General features: G+C 42.3%; 1 protein-coding gene across 1 annotated transcript in view; it reads left to right on the forward strand.

The window, feature by feature from the left end:
• Positions 1–13,099: 13,099 nt before the first annotated feature.
• The window catches only part of gli2a (GLI family zinc finger 2a), a 357,210-nt gene continuing 352,909 nt past the window's right edge, over positions 13,100–17,400 (forward strand). Inside the window, exon 1 of the mRNA XM_041200500.1 lies at positions 13,100–13,118. The gene's annotated coding sequence lies outside the window, so the exon portion shown is untranslated. The remainder of the gene's footprint in view (positions 13,119–17,400) is intronic.

Consider the following 17,400-nt stretch of genomic DNA (forward strand, 5'->3'; position numbering starts at 1 on the left):
TCTTGTCACTGGCATAGGCAATGTAAAATTGCATGGAGGTGGCATGGGGTGGGTGGTCGGGGCGGGTGTGAGGGGATGAGAGGTGAGGCTTAGAGGTCTTTAAATGATGTTGGGAACTGGGCAGTTGCATTGGAGAACCGAGGCGAGCCTTCCATGGTTCCACCCACACGCCTCACAAATTCCACTGCAGCTCACAAGGTGAAACCTGACTGCTGTGCGAAAAGACTAAAGTCCTGGGCAAAGTCACACATGGGGTTGGGTCTGTATTTCAGAAGGCGGAAGAGTTCACAGTTCCAATTTTCCAGAGCCCATGGGAAAATCCCGCCTAATCTATAAAGTTTAATATCTCACCATATGAGGCATTTCTCCACTAAGCCGTGGAGATGATGTTAATACAGACTACGTCCTCACTCCTCTGGTGATATGTGATAATATTTTGGGGGTAAAGATTATTTTTTGGTACCAAGATGGCTTGCTGTCGTAACAGTTGAGTGCAGCACAAAGTTCACTTGTCAACTTGACTAAGGGAAGCACACGGACTTCTAATAGGCCACCCCTGTACCACTACAAGTCAAGTTGCTGAACAAAACCAGTAGGAGGCAATATGGAAACAGCAAGTACCACAGATTATTTATTTGCCGTTGGGATAGACTTTCTCACTCTCTGAATTTCTGGCACCGCTACTGACCCCAGTCACTAATTAACACAACACATTTACTTGTTGATGCATCTGGTATCACTTTCAACATTCATATTGCAGAACTCCTGTCTGATGACTGGAACAACAGAGTGGAGATCTAATTATATAAACTTAACATAAATGATATAACTAGTGCTTACTTCAGCTGATTTTAAAACAAGTGCTGGTTTAAATATATAACATCAGCATTTATATAATACAATGTCATTCTGTATTCATTGAGGGGAGCTATTACAAGATTATTACTGAAGCAAGATGACATAGTCATTATGTTATCTGTGGAATAAAAATTATGATATTTTGTGTTTTTCAATAGTTACTTAAAAGTTCAATCAGCCATTGTAACATTCCTTGTGGGCCAGTTTTGAGGCTCAGTGCATTATAGTAGCTATGGATGTCCAGCAGTGAATGATATGTTGAGGTTGAGGCACAGTGTTACAACCAGGTGAGGAAGAGTGAACTGGCTCCCCTCTATTCAGCCTCCTCAGTTGGTCACACAAAGGTTTTGTAATTTCCCATGGATGCCTTTTTCAAACCCAAAAATGTTTTTTTACTATCCATGCAGTGTACAATAAGGAGCTAATCAACGAGATTTCCTTGAGTCAAAGAGCAAGTTTATTAGCCACTAAACCTGAGGGGAAAAAAAAAGATGCAACGTCTCACACACATACACAGATATCAGAAGTAAGGAAAGTTAGAGTCTAAATAAAAGTTAAAAGAATATACGGTTAGAAGTCCTTTGCTTGTCTTTGAGGGGTTGATTGTTAAATGTTGCGGCTAATTGAAGTCATCTGGTCCCTTGGTGCAGGTAGATGTAGAAGGTGTTGCAATTCTTACAAGACCTTGGTTTGTTGGTAGGTCTTAGGTACTCTGATTTCTTGAACTGGGTGCTGAGCTTATTCCGAGGGAGAGAGAAAAGCTCCTTCCTGCTCCATTAGCAACTTATCCAGATTCCTCTGCTTCTGCTTGGCAAACCCAGTTCCTAAAGTCCAGCTCACTGTACATTCCAAAGGAATTTGATTACCATGTCCACTGTAGTCATCATTGTAGAATAAGTAATCACACTTTGGATGTTTTATCTCAGAAACTTTTGGCACATTTGAAGATAGTAGAAATCAACAGGATGGGGTTCTTTCATCCTCCTCAGGGGGTTTTGAGTGTCTGTTTGGTTGTATATCCTGGCTGGCTAGCCGTTCCCCACTGTTTTGATGGACTCTTGGTTTCCACTGGAGAGGTAAGCTCATAAAGATGCAAATGACATGTCCATTCCTTTCAACAGACCTTTTTGAAGTGGACTTTGGCATCCCCAAGTGTGACATTCCATGAGCAATCATGTCAGAGTGTTTCTGCAGTGCAATCCATATAGTAACTTAGTGGCCAAGTTACATTTCCAGACATTGGATGACTTGTGGCAGCCATCCTTAGTCAGTGTTCTTTTTCTTGTCTCTAAAGAGAAGGTCCTCTTTAACCAGTTTAGTATGTTTTTGGTTATAGCTGGTGAAGCTATAGTTAGATCCCCCCTATTCACAATTTCCTGTCATTGTGACAATAGTGGGAAGAAAGCAATAGGCAAATGTAAAAGGCCATCAGAGAGTGGGAGATCAGAAAAGACCCTAAACATGAAAATGTTATTAGATAGATAAATGTTGAGTTTGAAGAGATATATTTTGTAACATTATTGTTCCTTATCATTTCAGCTGCATTTTTTCCATTTTTTCCACTAGGTCTTCCTGCACTATTCCACAACCTCAGGAGGTAGACCAGATGACCTGCTCACTCATTAACTGAGCTAAAGTGGCCTCTGATTTCTTCTCCTTCCCTGCGGGAAAACAACATTGGCAGCTATTATGTCTTCTGGTTCCATGATTTAAGAAGTAGTCACGTTTTAGACACAAAATGATGGAGCTTTATTGAGTGTATTTCTTTCTGCTCTTCAAGTGGTTGGTGGACTGACAGACTGCCACATCGTTGCTCAGCACATGACTCCAGTGTAGCAGTAAAATGTGGCACCCTGGATGGACATTCTCATGCCAATTCGTTCCCATTTCTTTACAAATATTATAACTATAACAATAAAACAGCAGCATTTCTGAGCTAGAGGGAAAGGTGTGGTAAGTTAGCAAATTCATAAAGGTAGTGCAGCCAATAGGTACAGAGAACCCACCTGTGTCAGCTAACTCACTTCCTATAATCTAAAAATGTGAGGAATAAAAGAATTTCCATACACATAAATGAAGTAAATTTATGCAATTATTTTGCTGATACTGCCAAAATATCCCATAACATAAAGGCCAATCCTTCTCCATATTTCATAACTCACTGTTTGACTGGATAGGTATTACAACTGCTAGCATTAGAAGGGCAATAGAATACAATATATTGCACCAGTCCTGACATGCCCAGGGCATGGATTCTCTTCATGGACAATGTTGCCTGGTCATGAAATGAAGATAAGAATGAAAAAAACCTGTAAATAATGCAGCAATTTTCACGACCTTGGGACAACCCAAAGCGATTCGCAGCCAATGAAACATTTTGAAGGGTGGTGTCTGTTGTAACAGGAAAGTATAGGGGCCAACTTGCACACAGCAAGGTCCCATAAACAGCAATGAATAAATAGCTATGTAATTTGATTTTTGGGTGTTGATGGTTGAAGAATAAATTTTGGTCAGGGCAAATCCTCTGCTCTTCTTCAGACAGTGCCAAGGGATTGTTTGCCAGCACTTGAGATGGTGGATCGGACCTTGGTTTAACATATTATCCAAAACATATCATCCAAAAGACCGCACTTCCAATAGAACTCTTTCAGTACTGTGCTAAGCAAAAACACACGCCTCGATTCTATGCTCAAGTTCTGGGGGAGAATTTTCTCCCCGTCAGGGGGTTTGGGTCATTTTACGTAGTGGCGAGCGGGCCCCGGCTCCGCTCGCTTACCCGAAAGTTCTGGCCCTGGAGTAGGGTTGGAATCCACAACCAGCTGACTCAGAGGCGAGTGCTGCCCTGAGTTGCCCCGAACCAAGGTTGATAGTAATGTTTCACTCATCTAATTACATGCACTAAATATTAAGAAGTACAGAGCACAACTTGCAAAAAAAAAAGCAGAAACTCTTACTGCACAACAGATTGATGGGAACTTGTTCATTCCACTTAGCTGGCTGAAATCAGCAAGATTAGGCATGAGACTGGAACCTTAAGTGAAAAACTCACACTTCAAAACCTTTCATTAAGACATGGCTGGCTTAACGGGTAGGCTGACTTCAGTATAAAAATGGCAGGAGATCAACATGTTTATGTTAAGTATGTTTTTACAGTCCTCCCATACTCGCAGTACCTCCCCCTCCAACTGGCTGTGCCCCCTGTACTGCCTTACAGTCTGACACAAATTAGCCAGGATCACAATTATATTAAATGTTATCTTTATTATATCCAAGCTGACAGATTTGAACTGAATCAGCGCAAGAATTTCAGGCTTAGAATTTTTGTAGCAATGCCACAAAAATCATTAGGTTTATAAAAGAACTCCATAAAGAGCTGATTTTCATTTTGATAAAAGTTGACACCTTTTGTTAACTTCATTAAATTTAAAATCAATCAAATCAAATCAATGCTCCTTACAATATCCCAATCCCGCACTGGAGTTGCTCCATTACATTCATAAGAACATAAGACTTAAGTGATGGAGGGGGTCAAAGACAGAAAATATTTGGTTAAAGCAAAGGAATGATAGATGTACAATTACACTGCAGAACATATTCCATAGGTTACCAAATAGTGTGAAAGAGAGGAACAAATTTGCAAGCTAATTACAGCATGCTGCAAAAACTATAGAGTGGCTATAAAGGGGGATTTTAATTGTCTTGATATAGACTAGGATAGTAATAGTCTAAAGGAGAAAGTATCCTTGAAGTGTGTTCAGGAGGATTTTCTAAAACAGTATGTTTCCAGTGTAATAAGGAGGGAGGCATTGCTGGATCTGAATGAGGTGGGTTAAGTGGATCAAGTGTCATTAGGAGAATATTTACGGGACATTGATCATAGATTTAGGTAGCTGTGGAAAAGGACAAGGAAAAGCCAAAAGTAAAAAAATTAGTTGGGGAAGGGCCAATTTCAGTGGCATGATAACAGATTTGGCCCAGTAAATTGGAATCAAAGCTTGCGAGGCAAAACAATGGGCTGATTTAAAGAGGAGATAATAAAAAACAAAAATAAAAATACCTGGGAAAACTCAGCGGGTCTGGTAGCATCTGCGGAGAGGAGCACAGTTAACGTTTCGAGTCCGTATGACTCTTCAACAGAAATTATTAAAGAGGAGATAGTTTGGATGCAATTAAGCTACACACCTGTGGGGTCGGGAGTGGTGGGGGTGGGAGACACGGTAGTAGGGCAAACAAATCCAGAGATCCCTGGATGACAAAAGAGATAGAGTGTAAGATGAAACAGAAAAAGGGTGCATATGACAAAATAAAAAAAGAAAATGCTGGAAAAACTCAACAGGTCGGACAGCATCTGTGGAGAGAGAAACAAAGTCCGCATGACTCCTCCTCAGAGCTAAAGAGAGGTAGAAATGAGATAGAAGTTATACTGTCGGAGGAGGGGTGGGGGTGGTGGAGCAGGTAAAGCAGAATAGAGGGTCAGCGATAGGTGGGAGCTGAGGAGGGATTGACAGAACTGAAGCAAGAAAGTTTTGATGAACCTTTACGAAACACTGATTCAGCCTTGTTTTGAATATTGTGTCCTGTTCTGGATCCCATACCTTAGGAAACTGTGACAGCATTAGAGAGGGTACAAAAAAAGATTCATGAGAAAGGTTCCAGGAATGAGGGACTTACGTTACATGGATAGATTGGAGAAGCTGGTGTTGTTCTCCTTAGAGAAGAGAAGGGTCAAAGTAAATAGGGAGAAACTGTGCCTATTGCTGGAAGGGTTGAGAACCAGGGGACACCGATTTAAGATGAATGGCAAAAGGACCAACAGTGACATGGAGAAAAACGTTTTCATGCAACACATGGTTAAGATCTGGAATGCACTGTCTGAAAATGTGATGGATGCAGAGTTAATCATGGCCTTCAGAAGAGAATTGGGTAATTGTCTGAAGGGGAAAAATTGCAAGGCCATGGAGAAAGCATAGTTGGTGGGACCAGCTGAGTTACTCTTGCAGAGAGCCGGAATATTGGGCTGAATGGCCTCATTCAGTACTGTAAGCATTCTATAATTCTATCATAAGAAAGTCTATTGTTTCATCATGTGTGTGGGGTCTAGATGGGGTTCTTTGGGGCTTGTGTATTCCCCCAAAGTAAGCTGCTTGGGGCTGTAGTTAGTTAAAATTATTCCTCTTTATTTATAGTTACTGTGCATATAGTAGAACCTCTGCATGAAGTTGGAACATCTTCTCCCTCCAAATTTCTCTTACTCAATCATGTGATGTACATCATCATTATATCGGCATCATTTGCTTCTGATGTTAACCCTTTACTCTACATCTCCCCTCAGTCTTTATCCCTATCATATTTACATTCTCCTACATTGCCCTCAGAGTCTCCGACTTCACAGGGTTAGTCTCGGTGGTGCCTTGACCAATCTCCCCATTCTTGTTCTGATGTCTTTCTGAGGTCAAGGATATTCCATGCTCTCCTTTCTGCTAGCATGAGTGTCCTTATCCTGGGTGGCTGTGCAGCTTTGTCTTACTTCTTCTTCCTTCTGTTCAGGATTTGAATAGTAAGCCCAAGTTTCTGCTGGCTTTCTTTCCAAGGATATTAAGGCGCTGTGGGTTCTCCTTATAGTTCCCCAGTCTGACTCAACCCTGTATGATCTCGGTTGTGGAGTTCTTTTGATAATTGTCTTCTCTCTGTTGGTCTCGTATTAATACTCTCTCCCCAGGCTTTAGCACTGGGAAGTCACTTGCTCTGTGTGCCTGTGGTTAATGTTATGAGCCTGTTTGTTTCTCTGTTCTTCCTCATGCTTTTTTACCCTCTCATTTGTGATGATTGAATTTTTTTTGTTTTTGTTTATCTCTGGATTGAAGTTTGTGTGTCAAAGATGTAAGTTGTGTTCTCAATCTCTTCCCCCATCAATAACTCAGATGATGGAAAACCATTTTGTAGTGTGAAGTTCAGTAACTCAGAAAAGCTGGATTAAGGTTTTCATTCTTCTTTAGCAAATCTTTGATGGTTCGCACACCTATCTCAGCTTTTCTATTTGCTTGAGAATGATGAGATGAACTGGTTATGCAAATAGATCCGTATTTCTTTCCAAAACTTTGGAAAAATTCATTGGCAAATTGCGACACCACAACATCCAGAATGCCATATGTGGCATAAATCCTATTCAGTGAGCGAATGACTGCTTTCCCAGCCCCCAGCCCCCATCCCCCATCCCAATACCTCCGTGATGCTATGCAATCTGTTTACTTAAATCCACCTTGCATAGTAATCAATGACGATAAGGAATGTTTTTCCCTTAAAATCAAATAAGTCCATTCCTAGGCATTCCCATGGCCTTGATGAAAGAGTGGAAGTTTCTTTCCTTGGCTGTTTATTACACACACAAGACAACTATAAATCATTTCTCCTATAGAACGAGTAATGCCTGGCCACCAGACTGAATGCTGGGCTCTCACATGATATTTTGCTATCCCTAAGTGACCTTGGTGAAGTCTTTAAAGAATATCAAGCAGAAGTGCTCTCGCCATGACTATTCTCCCATTGAAGACCAGTAAATCTTCAATGGCTGTGAGGTGCTTGCACTGTTCAAAACATTGGTGTAGTACTGGATTACTGGGGATATAGGCTGGCCATCCTTCTAGACAATATTCTCTTATCTGGAAACATTTGCATCTTGCTGCTGTTCTTATTTTATTTCCTGCAACTTTTTTTGCAGTAGCTAATAAGTGTTGACCAATTAGGGATGTATATGCTTCCACCTCCTCGATGAAGTATAAACACTTTTGTTTGGTTCCTTCTGTTGGTTTCCACAACAGTGTATCTACTGTTGTTTGATACTTCCCTTGAACATACTCTGTTCTGGCCTCATATCTCATTAATCTTAATCTGAACTGCTGGATTCTGGGTGGCACCTTCTCAACGTCTTTTATGCCCAGAAGAGTGGCCAGTGGCTTGTGGTCTATTTCAATTTTGAACCACAATACCATAACATAGTCTGAAAATTTTTTGCATGCTCATGTACCTGGCATCACTTCATTTCGATTGTGGCGTTCTGTTTCTGATAATGACCTTGAGATATAGTAAACTGGTGTATATTTTCCGTCCCTCTGCACTTGAAGCAATACTGCCCCTAGATCTGTTGATGATGCACCTGCTGCTAGTCTGGTCAGTAGTTCAGCGTTATAATGTGCCAAAATTTCAGAGGCAATTAAAAGTTGTTTAATCTTTTCAAAAGCATTTTGCTTTTTCACGTTTCAGCATCATTGTTGATCCTGTCAACAGCTGTCCCCAGGGCTCATTGACCTCTGCTAAATTTGGTAGGAGCTTTCCTGCTTGGTTGACCATGGTTGACCCAAGGAACTTTTGAAGCTCACTTATATCCCTGGGTTGTGGAAATCCTTTGATTACTTTTGGTTTTTGTGCATCAGCTGTGACTCCAGTGACTTGTACTATGTGACCTAGAAAACTGACCATAAGTATGGCAAACTCACATTCTTTCATTCAATTTTAGGCCTGCATCCTGCTCCAACTCTGCAGTCATGCTCTTCCCTCATGTCATCCATATGGCATATTAACCATCCATGCATTCTAGGGTTTGAGACATTGTTCTTGGGAAAATTTCAGAAGCGGGCGCAATTCCAAATGGCAATTGAAACAGTAACATCTGAATGGCATTATAAATATGATCAGCAATCCTCTTTGTCCAAAGGCCACTGCCAAAATCTGCTGTTTGCATCCATTTTGCTGAATAGAGTTCTCTTGGCTTGTTTGGCCAGACTCTCATCCACTGAGGCCATCGGGTGGATCTTATATTCCACCAATCTGTTTTAGTTGAATTAAATCCAGGCAGATTCTTATATAGCCATTTAGCTTTGTGACCACGACCACTATGGAACACCATGGTAACTGATGAGATAACTCCTTGCTGTTTCACCTTCTCAATTTCACCCTTGGCTTTCTCCAGAAGTGGGTGAGGGGTTTTCCTTCATGTAAAGAGGTAAAGTGGTTCAGCAGCAGCTCATAGGGTGATGTGGTACTCAGTCTTTAGTTTCCCTAGGCCTGTAAATAATTTTGGGAATCCATTCTTGAAGGCACTATTGTAATACTGATTAGCAGCTTCATACACTTCACAGATTAGCTTCAATTTTAAGCATCCCTTTCTGCTTAGTAGAGAGCATTCTTGATTTTGAATGGCGCAGAGAGGTTTGAAGATTTCTCCATCTTTATAGAGACATAGGAGAGAATTTTCATGTTGGCATGTGGGGGAGGGCCTGGCAGAGCGATGCATAAAGTGATGTGCGGTGACGTCGGGCATGTGCCAGAGGTGGCTGTGTGCCCGCCGCACTGTCAAAGGCCTAAGGCCAATAAAAAACCAATTGAAGTCATTATCAATGCTGCAATCCTTAAGGTTGGCGGGCAGGTGAAGAGTCCAAGCGGCCTTCGCATTTTTCAGGAACCCCCATCCACGAGCGGGATGAGTTTTCCTGAAGGTTTTATTGAATAAATTAATAACTTTTCCACATTCCATGAACATGTCTCAGCTCGTGTGACAGTGTCACATGAGGGGACAACTGTAAATAGTTTTTAACTTTCTCTATTAAAAATTCTCAATATTTTCTTAATCTCCCTGAGGGAGCTCCGTGCCTCAGGGAGGTTCCTGCGCTCTTTTGTGCGCATGTGTGAAAGAGTGCAGGCTCCGACCCTCCCTCCTCCCCACCCCCCTGCCCATACAGGTAGCGCTGAGTGCTACTGACCATGCATCACGCTGGATGGGCCTTAATTGGCCCACCCACGTAAAATGGCAGCGCAGAGTCAATCACGGGCGGCGATCAGCTCCGCACCTGCCTGCACCCGCTCCTGACTGGCCCGCCCGACAGGGAGAAGTTTCTCCTCATAGAAAGTAGGAGCAGGAGTAGGCCATTTGGCCCCTTGAGCCTGCTCCACCATTCAATATGATCATGGCTGATCCTCTATCTCAACACCATACTCCTGTTCTCTCCCCATAATCCTTATCACCTTTAGTGACTCAAAATCTATCTATTTCCTTCTTACATATATTCAGTGACTTGGCCTCCACAGCTTCCTGTGGTAGAGAATTCCACAGGTTCAGCACCCTCTGAGTGAAGAAATTTCTCCTCATCTCACTCCTAAATGTACTACCCATTTCCTGAGACTGTGACCCCTTGTTCTAGACCTCCAAGCTAGGGAAGACATCATCCCTGCAACTAGTCTGTTCAGCCCTGTCAGAATTTTATACGTTTCAATGAGATCCCCTCTCATTCTTCTAAACTCCAGTGAACAGAGGCCCAGTTGACCCAATCTCTCCTCATACGACAGCCCTGCCATCCCAGGAATCAGTCTGGTGAACCTTCACCGCACTCCCTCTGTGGCAAGTATATCCTTTCTTAGATAAGGAGACTAAAACTGCGCACAATACTTCAACTTTGCCATGAGTTAGCCTTTGACTTTTAAAGTTGTCCCATCAGGACCCTGTAATTTGATAAATGAGGGTTGCAATGTAATCTGCTGGAGCCATTTTACTTTGTCTGATAAAACAGAAACCCTGTGTCTAATTTAACTCTGTGGGGTCTCCTTCTACTTCAAGTTTAATATTCCCATATTCGTTTTCAGTATCATTTGCCTCCATTAGGAAGGTTGCTTCCTTTTTCTGTAATTCTTCCATCCTCGCAGGTCTGCGTTAACATTTTTTCCCTCTTTTTGCAGGTTGTCAGCACTTGCAAGAGATCAGCAGTTTTGAAGTTGCCTATTTTTCCACAGTTGTGGCACTCTGCTCCCCCCCCCTGCTGATCATTCGTCTTGCTTGTGTGGTTTGTTCCTGCCTCACCTAAAACATTGCAAGATGGTAGTTGGTGCAATTTTCCCCGTTTTAATGGGCTTAGGCTTTGGCACACTTAATCCCTTGTGGCCTACAGACTGAATGGTCTCACTTGATCTTCTCCAAAAGATCTCACCTTCTCCGAGAACAAACGCCTGATTTGCTTTCTAAGCTCAGTTTTCCTCACAATTTGTATTGCCTTAACTAATGTTAAATCCTCTCTTGTCTGTAAGAGATCTAATAATGCTTCATCTAGGACCCCTACTATGATTCTGTCATGAATCAATTCATCCCTTAAGCATTATATATGATCATATGATCCATATGATATAAGGTTCCATATTCACAGTTCCCTGTCAGCCTCTATAGATTTTAATGAATAAATCCATGCTTTCACCTGGTCTTTGCTTTCTCTTGTAAATTTTTTTCCTTCCTATAATTAAGTTTCTGCAGATGCTGAAATACGAATCAAATGCAATCAGGACTTCTTCATAACTTGAAGTCTCATCAACTCCCTGCCTTGCTGATGTCATCAGCAATAGGTCCAACTGCATAAAGTAATGTACTGGCCTGTATTTTTGATTTTTGTTGTGTAAGCCAGAAGCAGTTCTATATCTTGTGAACCTCTTTCTCCGGTTGTCCCAGTTCTGGGCCTGTTGTAAGCCTTCAATGCTCCGAAATGATTCTGGGAGTCATAATGTGGATTCCAAGGTACTGCTGAGCACTGGAATAGTGGCTGCATCACTGGTGCTACTTGTTGATTTGGGTCTGGGTCTGTGTCTCAGCTTAAATATACTGCATCCGTGATTCTCCAACTTTTTGGTGAGTCTCAAATCTGTTCCTTTCATCCTTCTTTCAGGAATCCCTTGACTTGCCAGGTGTGTAGCTTTTTCTTAACATTTTCCCGAGTCTTTTACTTGCTGGTCTGCTGTCACCATGTTTCGTCATGTGTTCAGGGTCTAGACAGGGTTCTTTAGGGCTTGTATATTGTCTCAAAGTAAGCTGTTTGAGACTGTAGTTTATTAAAACCATTACACTCTATTGACAGCTACTATGTACATATTGGGAATCCTGCACATAGTTGGAACTTCTTCTCCCTCCAGATCTCTGTCACTCAGTCTTGTGATGTTAATTGTCATTTCATCAACAAAGTATGCTTCTGATGTTAACCCTTTACTCTACATCTATCAAATTAATGCCATCCAGAATTAGCATTTTGGTTCCAACACATCAATCTGCATTTATCATATGTATATGTATAAAATGATTAGTGCACCACTGCAGAATACTTTAGGGAAGGAAATCTACCGTCCTTACCTGGTCTGGCCTACATGTGACTCCAGACCCACAGCAATGTGGTTGACTCTTAAATGCCCTCTGAAGAGCAATTAGGGATGGGCAATAAATGCTGACCTAGCCAGCAACACCCACATCTCATGAATAATTTTTTTTTAACAGCCTCTGACCTGCTCCTGTAGCCATTGCATTTATTTGGCTGGTCCATTTAAATTTCTGATTGGTTAAGGAGAAACCCAATTACTTGCCCCGTTCACTGAGGTCCCAGATCCCTGGTTTCCCTCGCTGCGATGCTATCAGCTTCTCTCTGTCAGCAACTTTCCACACAAAAAGTTTAAAACCTAAAGTTGCAAGAGTAAGCTAACTAACAGCATTGAATCTATAATTTCTGTACCATGCTATTAGATGTAAGAATCTTACTACAACGCACTATGATTTGATATTTGTGCACGCCACTACATTCACATTATGCTGGATATCCTACACAGAGATTAGCCATTTGTTTTACTAGAACTGGTTATGTCTTCATTTAATAAATAAAATGGTGTTTTCTTTTCACCGAAATTGGACTCCCAGGTTGAAATATTTATGTTTTTTAGCCAACAGGTTCCTGGAGGCAGAAGCTCCTCTGACATCTGTTCATAAAATCCATACAGTCTCCGCCCTAGTTAGGGGATGAGGTAACACAGAATGGCACGACCACACTTGTAAAGTATGAAATATGAGCATTCCCAGTCAAAGCATTAACACAGAAGCATCCACTTTGGCTGCCATGTAGTTGTAACATTTTGAAAATAGATAATTTTTCATTTTTATTTGTTTTGACAGTTGCTAGGAGGGCCTGGTGCAGGCCTGAAGCTGTTTTGTTTTTCTTTACTTTCTGGGCTTCAGCATCTCTTGTTTTTTTTTTGTTCAATCAAAACCGGAAGAAGGAGCAGGTATGGAGCAACCGACAAAACAGTGCAGAAGGAAAGACAAATATAGAAAGGGAAATAAAAAGCAGAAACTGGCATAAAAGAGAAGCTGTGCAAGGGAAGAAAGGCATCGTTAAATAAAAAAGATAAAGTGAAAATTTCGAAAGAAAGCGAATAAAGGAGAAAATAAGGGAAGAGAGGAAAACATGCAGGTTTGATCAAAAAAGACTGAAGGGGGAAACTGCACTGTTAAATGTTGAAAAGCTGAGCCTAAATTTTCCACATCTGAAGAATGAGTTCATCTCTGAATCACCCGTGCCATCGCTAAGACTGCCCAACTCTGCCCCTGTCTCAGCTCATCTGCAGCTGAAATCCCCTCATATGTGCCTTTGTTACCTCCAGACGTGACTATTCTGATGCACTCCTGACTAGTCTTCCACATACTACCCTCCGTAAACTTGAGTTCATCAAAAATTCTGCTGTCCATGTCTTTATTTGCACCAAGTCCCGGACACCTCTCAGTTCTGTGCTCGCTGACTTACATTTGCTTTCAGTTAGGCAACAACTTGATTTTAAAATTCTCATCCTTGTTTTCAAATCCCCTCCCTCCCTCTGTAATCTCCTCCAGCTGCACAACCCTTTGAGATATCTGCACTCCTCCAATTCTGGCCTATTGTGCATCCCTGATTTTAATTGTTCCCCCATTGCTGGCCACACCATTAGCTGTTGAGGCCCTTAGCCCTGGAATTCCTTCCCTAAACTTGTCTGCCTCTCTCCGTCTCTTTCCACCTTTTAGATATTCCTTAAGATCTACCACTCTGGCCAAGCTTTTGGTCATCTGCCCTAACATACTTTTATGTGTTATGTTAAAGATGCTAGATAAATATAAGTTGTTGTTGCTACTGAATTCACTCAACAAGGTGGGACCCTTGACCTGAGCTGATCTCTTGCCTTGGAGTCATTTGAATGTTAAAAACTTGCCCTTGACCTCTGTTAAGTAGCCCTGTTGAAATGATAGCAGAATTTCTCCGTGAGACCTCTTGCAGTGTATTTGGTGCCAGTCAGGGTGCATGTGGGGAAGTGGTTAGGATGGTGGGAGTGGTTATGTGGCCTACTCTATGCTGTCATTGAAAAGGGCTTTTGTCACTAGTCAAATCTTATCTTTATGTATCTGTGCAATGAATTGTTCAAACAACAATTGCATAGGTCATGGAATCACAAAGAAATCCATTAACTTCATTCTGTTACTTCTGATGCACTGGATGCTCAGGACTAACAGAGAGTTCCTAGTACCCAATGTATTAGTGATTATGAGCTCCTGAATTTCCAACATATGTTCCAGGATGACGAGGCTCCCTGCCAGCAATAAAGTCAGAAAATTTAAGCCCATGGTGTTTTCCCACAGAGTAATAGGGAAATTTGCTCCAGAAGGTACTCGCCAGGAATTTCTTGTGGATTCTCCCAGTTAACTGCTATCACCTTGGCAGAAGAGCAATCAAAGTCTGAGGGAGATGCATAAATAGGGTTTGCACTGAACTTGTGCTGTAGTTACAGAGAACACCCAAGGAAAATCAAGAACGCATTTGGCAAAGGCCAACTTGCAGGCTGAGGAATGGTTAGCATGACCATTTGAAAAATGCTGAAGAAAATATTGTTAAAAGCTGCAAATGGAACATGTTGAAATACTGCCAGTATTTAAATTAGTTCTTGGACAGTATGCAGGTCATTTTGATTTTGAGCAATAGTGTGAAAGGGACAATGTCAAATCAGTTCCCATTTTACATCCCTCCCCATTTTCATCCCTTGTGACTTCAATTGGGAAAGATGTATTACAAACAATCCCTACTTGTCTTAAATTTATTTTAAAATCCATTGCACAATTCGGCAAGACAATATATAAACTTAAGAATTGTATAATCTTACCCAGTTATGAAATGTAAGAAATAGGAGTAGGAGTAGATCACAAGGCCCTCGAACCTGCTCTGCCATTCAATAAGATCATGGCTAATCTGATCTTGGCCTCAAATCCACTTTTTAAAATTCATTTACAGGATGTGGGCTTCGCTGGCTAGGCCAGCAATTATTACCCATCTCTAGTTGGCCTTGAGGAGGCATAGATTACAAAAATAGGGAGGTCATGTTGGAGTTGTAGAGAACCTTGGTGAGGCCACAGCTGGAGTACTGGTCATCACATTATAGGAAGGATGTGATTGCACTGGAGGGGGTGCAGAGGAGATTCACCAGAACGTTGCCTGGGATGAAACATTTAAGTTATGAGTAGAGATTGGATAGACTTGGGTTGTTTTCGTTGGAGCAGGGAAGTCTGTGACCTGATCGAGGTGTACAAGATTATGAGGGGCATGGACAGGGTGGGTAGGGAGCAGCTGTTCCCCTTAGTTGAAGGGTCAGTCACGAGGGGACATAAGTTCAAGGTGAGGGGCAGGAGGTTTAGGGGAGATGTGAGGAAAAACCTTTTTACCCAGAGGGTGGTGACGGTTTGGAATGTGCTTCCTGGGAGGGTAGTGGAGGCAGGTTGCCTCACATCCTTTAAAAAGTACCTGGATGAGCACTTGGCATGTCATAACATTCAAGGCTATGGGCCAAGTGCTGGTAAATGGGATTAGGTAGGTAGGTCAGGTGTTTCTCACGTGTCGGTGCAGACTTGATGGGCCAAAGGTCCTCTTCTGCACTGTGATTCTGTGATTCTGTGATTCTGAGAAGGTGGGGGTGAGCTGCCTTCTTGAACCACAACAGTCCCTGTGGTGTAGGTACACCCACAGTGCAGTTAGGAAGGCAGTTTCAGGATTTTGACCCAGTGTCAATTAAGGAAAGGCGATATATTTCCACGTCAGATTAGTGAATAGTTTAGAGGGGAACTTCTAGTTGGTGGTGTTGCCATGTATCTGCTGCCATTGTCCTTCTAGATGGTAACAGTTGTGAATTTGGAAGGTGCTGCCTATGGAGCCTCAGTGAGTTTCTGCAGTACATCTTGTAGATGGTACATACTGCTGCCACTGTGCGTCAATGGTGAAGGGAGCGAATATTTGTGGAAGGGGTGCCAATCAAGCGGGCTGCTTTGACCTGGATGTCAAGCTTCTTGAGTGTTGTTGGAGTTGCACTCATTCAGGCAAGTTGAGAGTATTCCATCACACTCCTGACTTGTTCTTCGAAGATGGTGGACAGGCTTTGTGGAATCAGGAGATGAGTTATTCGCTGCAGGATTCTTAGCCTCTGACCAGCACTTGGAGCCACAGTAGTTATATGGCTGGTCAGGTTCAGTTTCTGATCAATGGTAACCCCTAAGATGTTAATAGTGAAGGATTCAGCAATAGTAATGCCATTGATTGTCAAAGAGTGATGATTAGATTCCCTCTTGTTGGACATGGTCATTGCCTGGCACCTTGTGTGGCATGAATGCTACTTGTCACTTGTTAGCTCAAGCCTGGAAATTGTCTGGGTCTTGCTGCATTTGGACATTGACTGCTTCAGTATCTGAGGAATCACATATGGTGCTGAACATTGTGCAATCATCAGCGAACATCCCCACTTCTGACCTTTTGATTGAAGGAAGGTCATTGATGAAGCAGCTGAAGATTGTTGGACTGAGGACATTACCCTGTGGAACTCCTGCAGTGATGTGCTGGAACTGAGATGATTGACCTCCAACAACCACACCCATCTTCCTTTGTGCTAGGTATGACGCCAACCAGCGGATAGTTTACTCCTGATTCTAATGACTCCAGTTTTTCCAGGGCTCCTTGATGCCACACTCAGTAAAATGCTGCCTTGATGTCAAGGCAGTCACTCTCGCCTCACCTCTGGTGTTCAGCTCTTTTGTCCATGTTTGAATCAAGGCTGTAATGAGATCAGAAGTTGATTAATCCTGGTGGAACCCAAACTGAGCATCAATGAGCAGGTTATTGCTAAGCAAGTGCCGCTTGACAGGACTGTTGATGACCCCTTCCGTCACTTTACTGGTGATCGAGAGTAGACTGATGGGGTGGTAATTGGCCGGGTTGGGTTTGTCCTTTTTGTTTACAGGACATACTGTGCAATTTTCCACATTGCTGGGTAGATGCCAGTGTTGTAGCTTGGCTAGGGGTGCAGCAAGTTCTGGAGTACAAGTCTTCAGTACTATTGCCAAAATATTGTCAGAGTCCATAGCCTTTGTAATATCCAGTCCCTTCAGCCATTTCTTGATATTACATGGAGTGAATCAAACTGGCTGAAGACTGGCATCTGTGATGCTGGGGACCTCTGGTGGAGGCCAAGATGGATCATCCCCTCAGCACTTCTGGCTGAAGATTGTTGCCAATGCTTCAGCCTTATCTTTTGCACTGCTGTGCTAGGCTCCTCCATCAATGAGGATGGGGATATTTGTGGAGCCTCCTCCTTTAATTAGTTTAATTTAATTTAATTGTCCACCACCATTATTGGATGTGGCAGGACTTAGTTCTGATCCGTTGGTTGTGGAATTGTTTAGCTCCGTCTATC

This window comes from Carcharodon carcharias, chromosome 12, assembly GCF_017639515.1.
Source record: "Carcharodon carcharias isolate sCarCar2 chromosome 12, sCarCar2.pri, whole genome shotgun sequence".
NCBI classification, from domain to species: Eukaryota; Metazoa; Chordata; class Chondrichthyes; order Lamniformes; family Lamnidae; genus Carcharodon; species Carcharodon carcharias.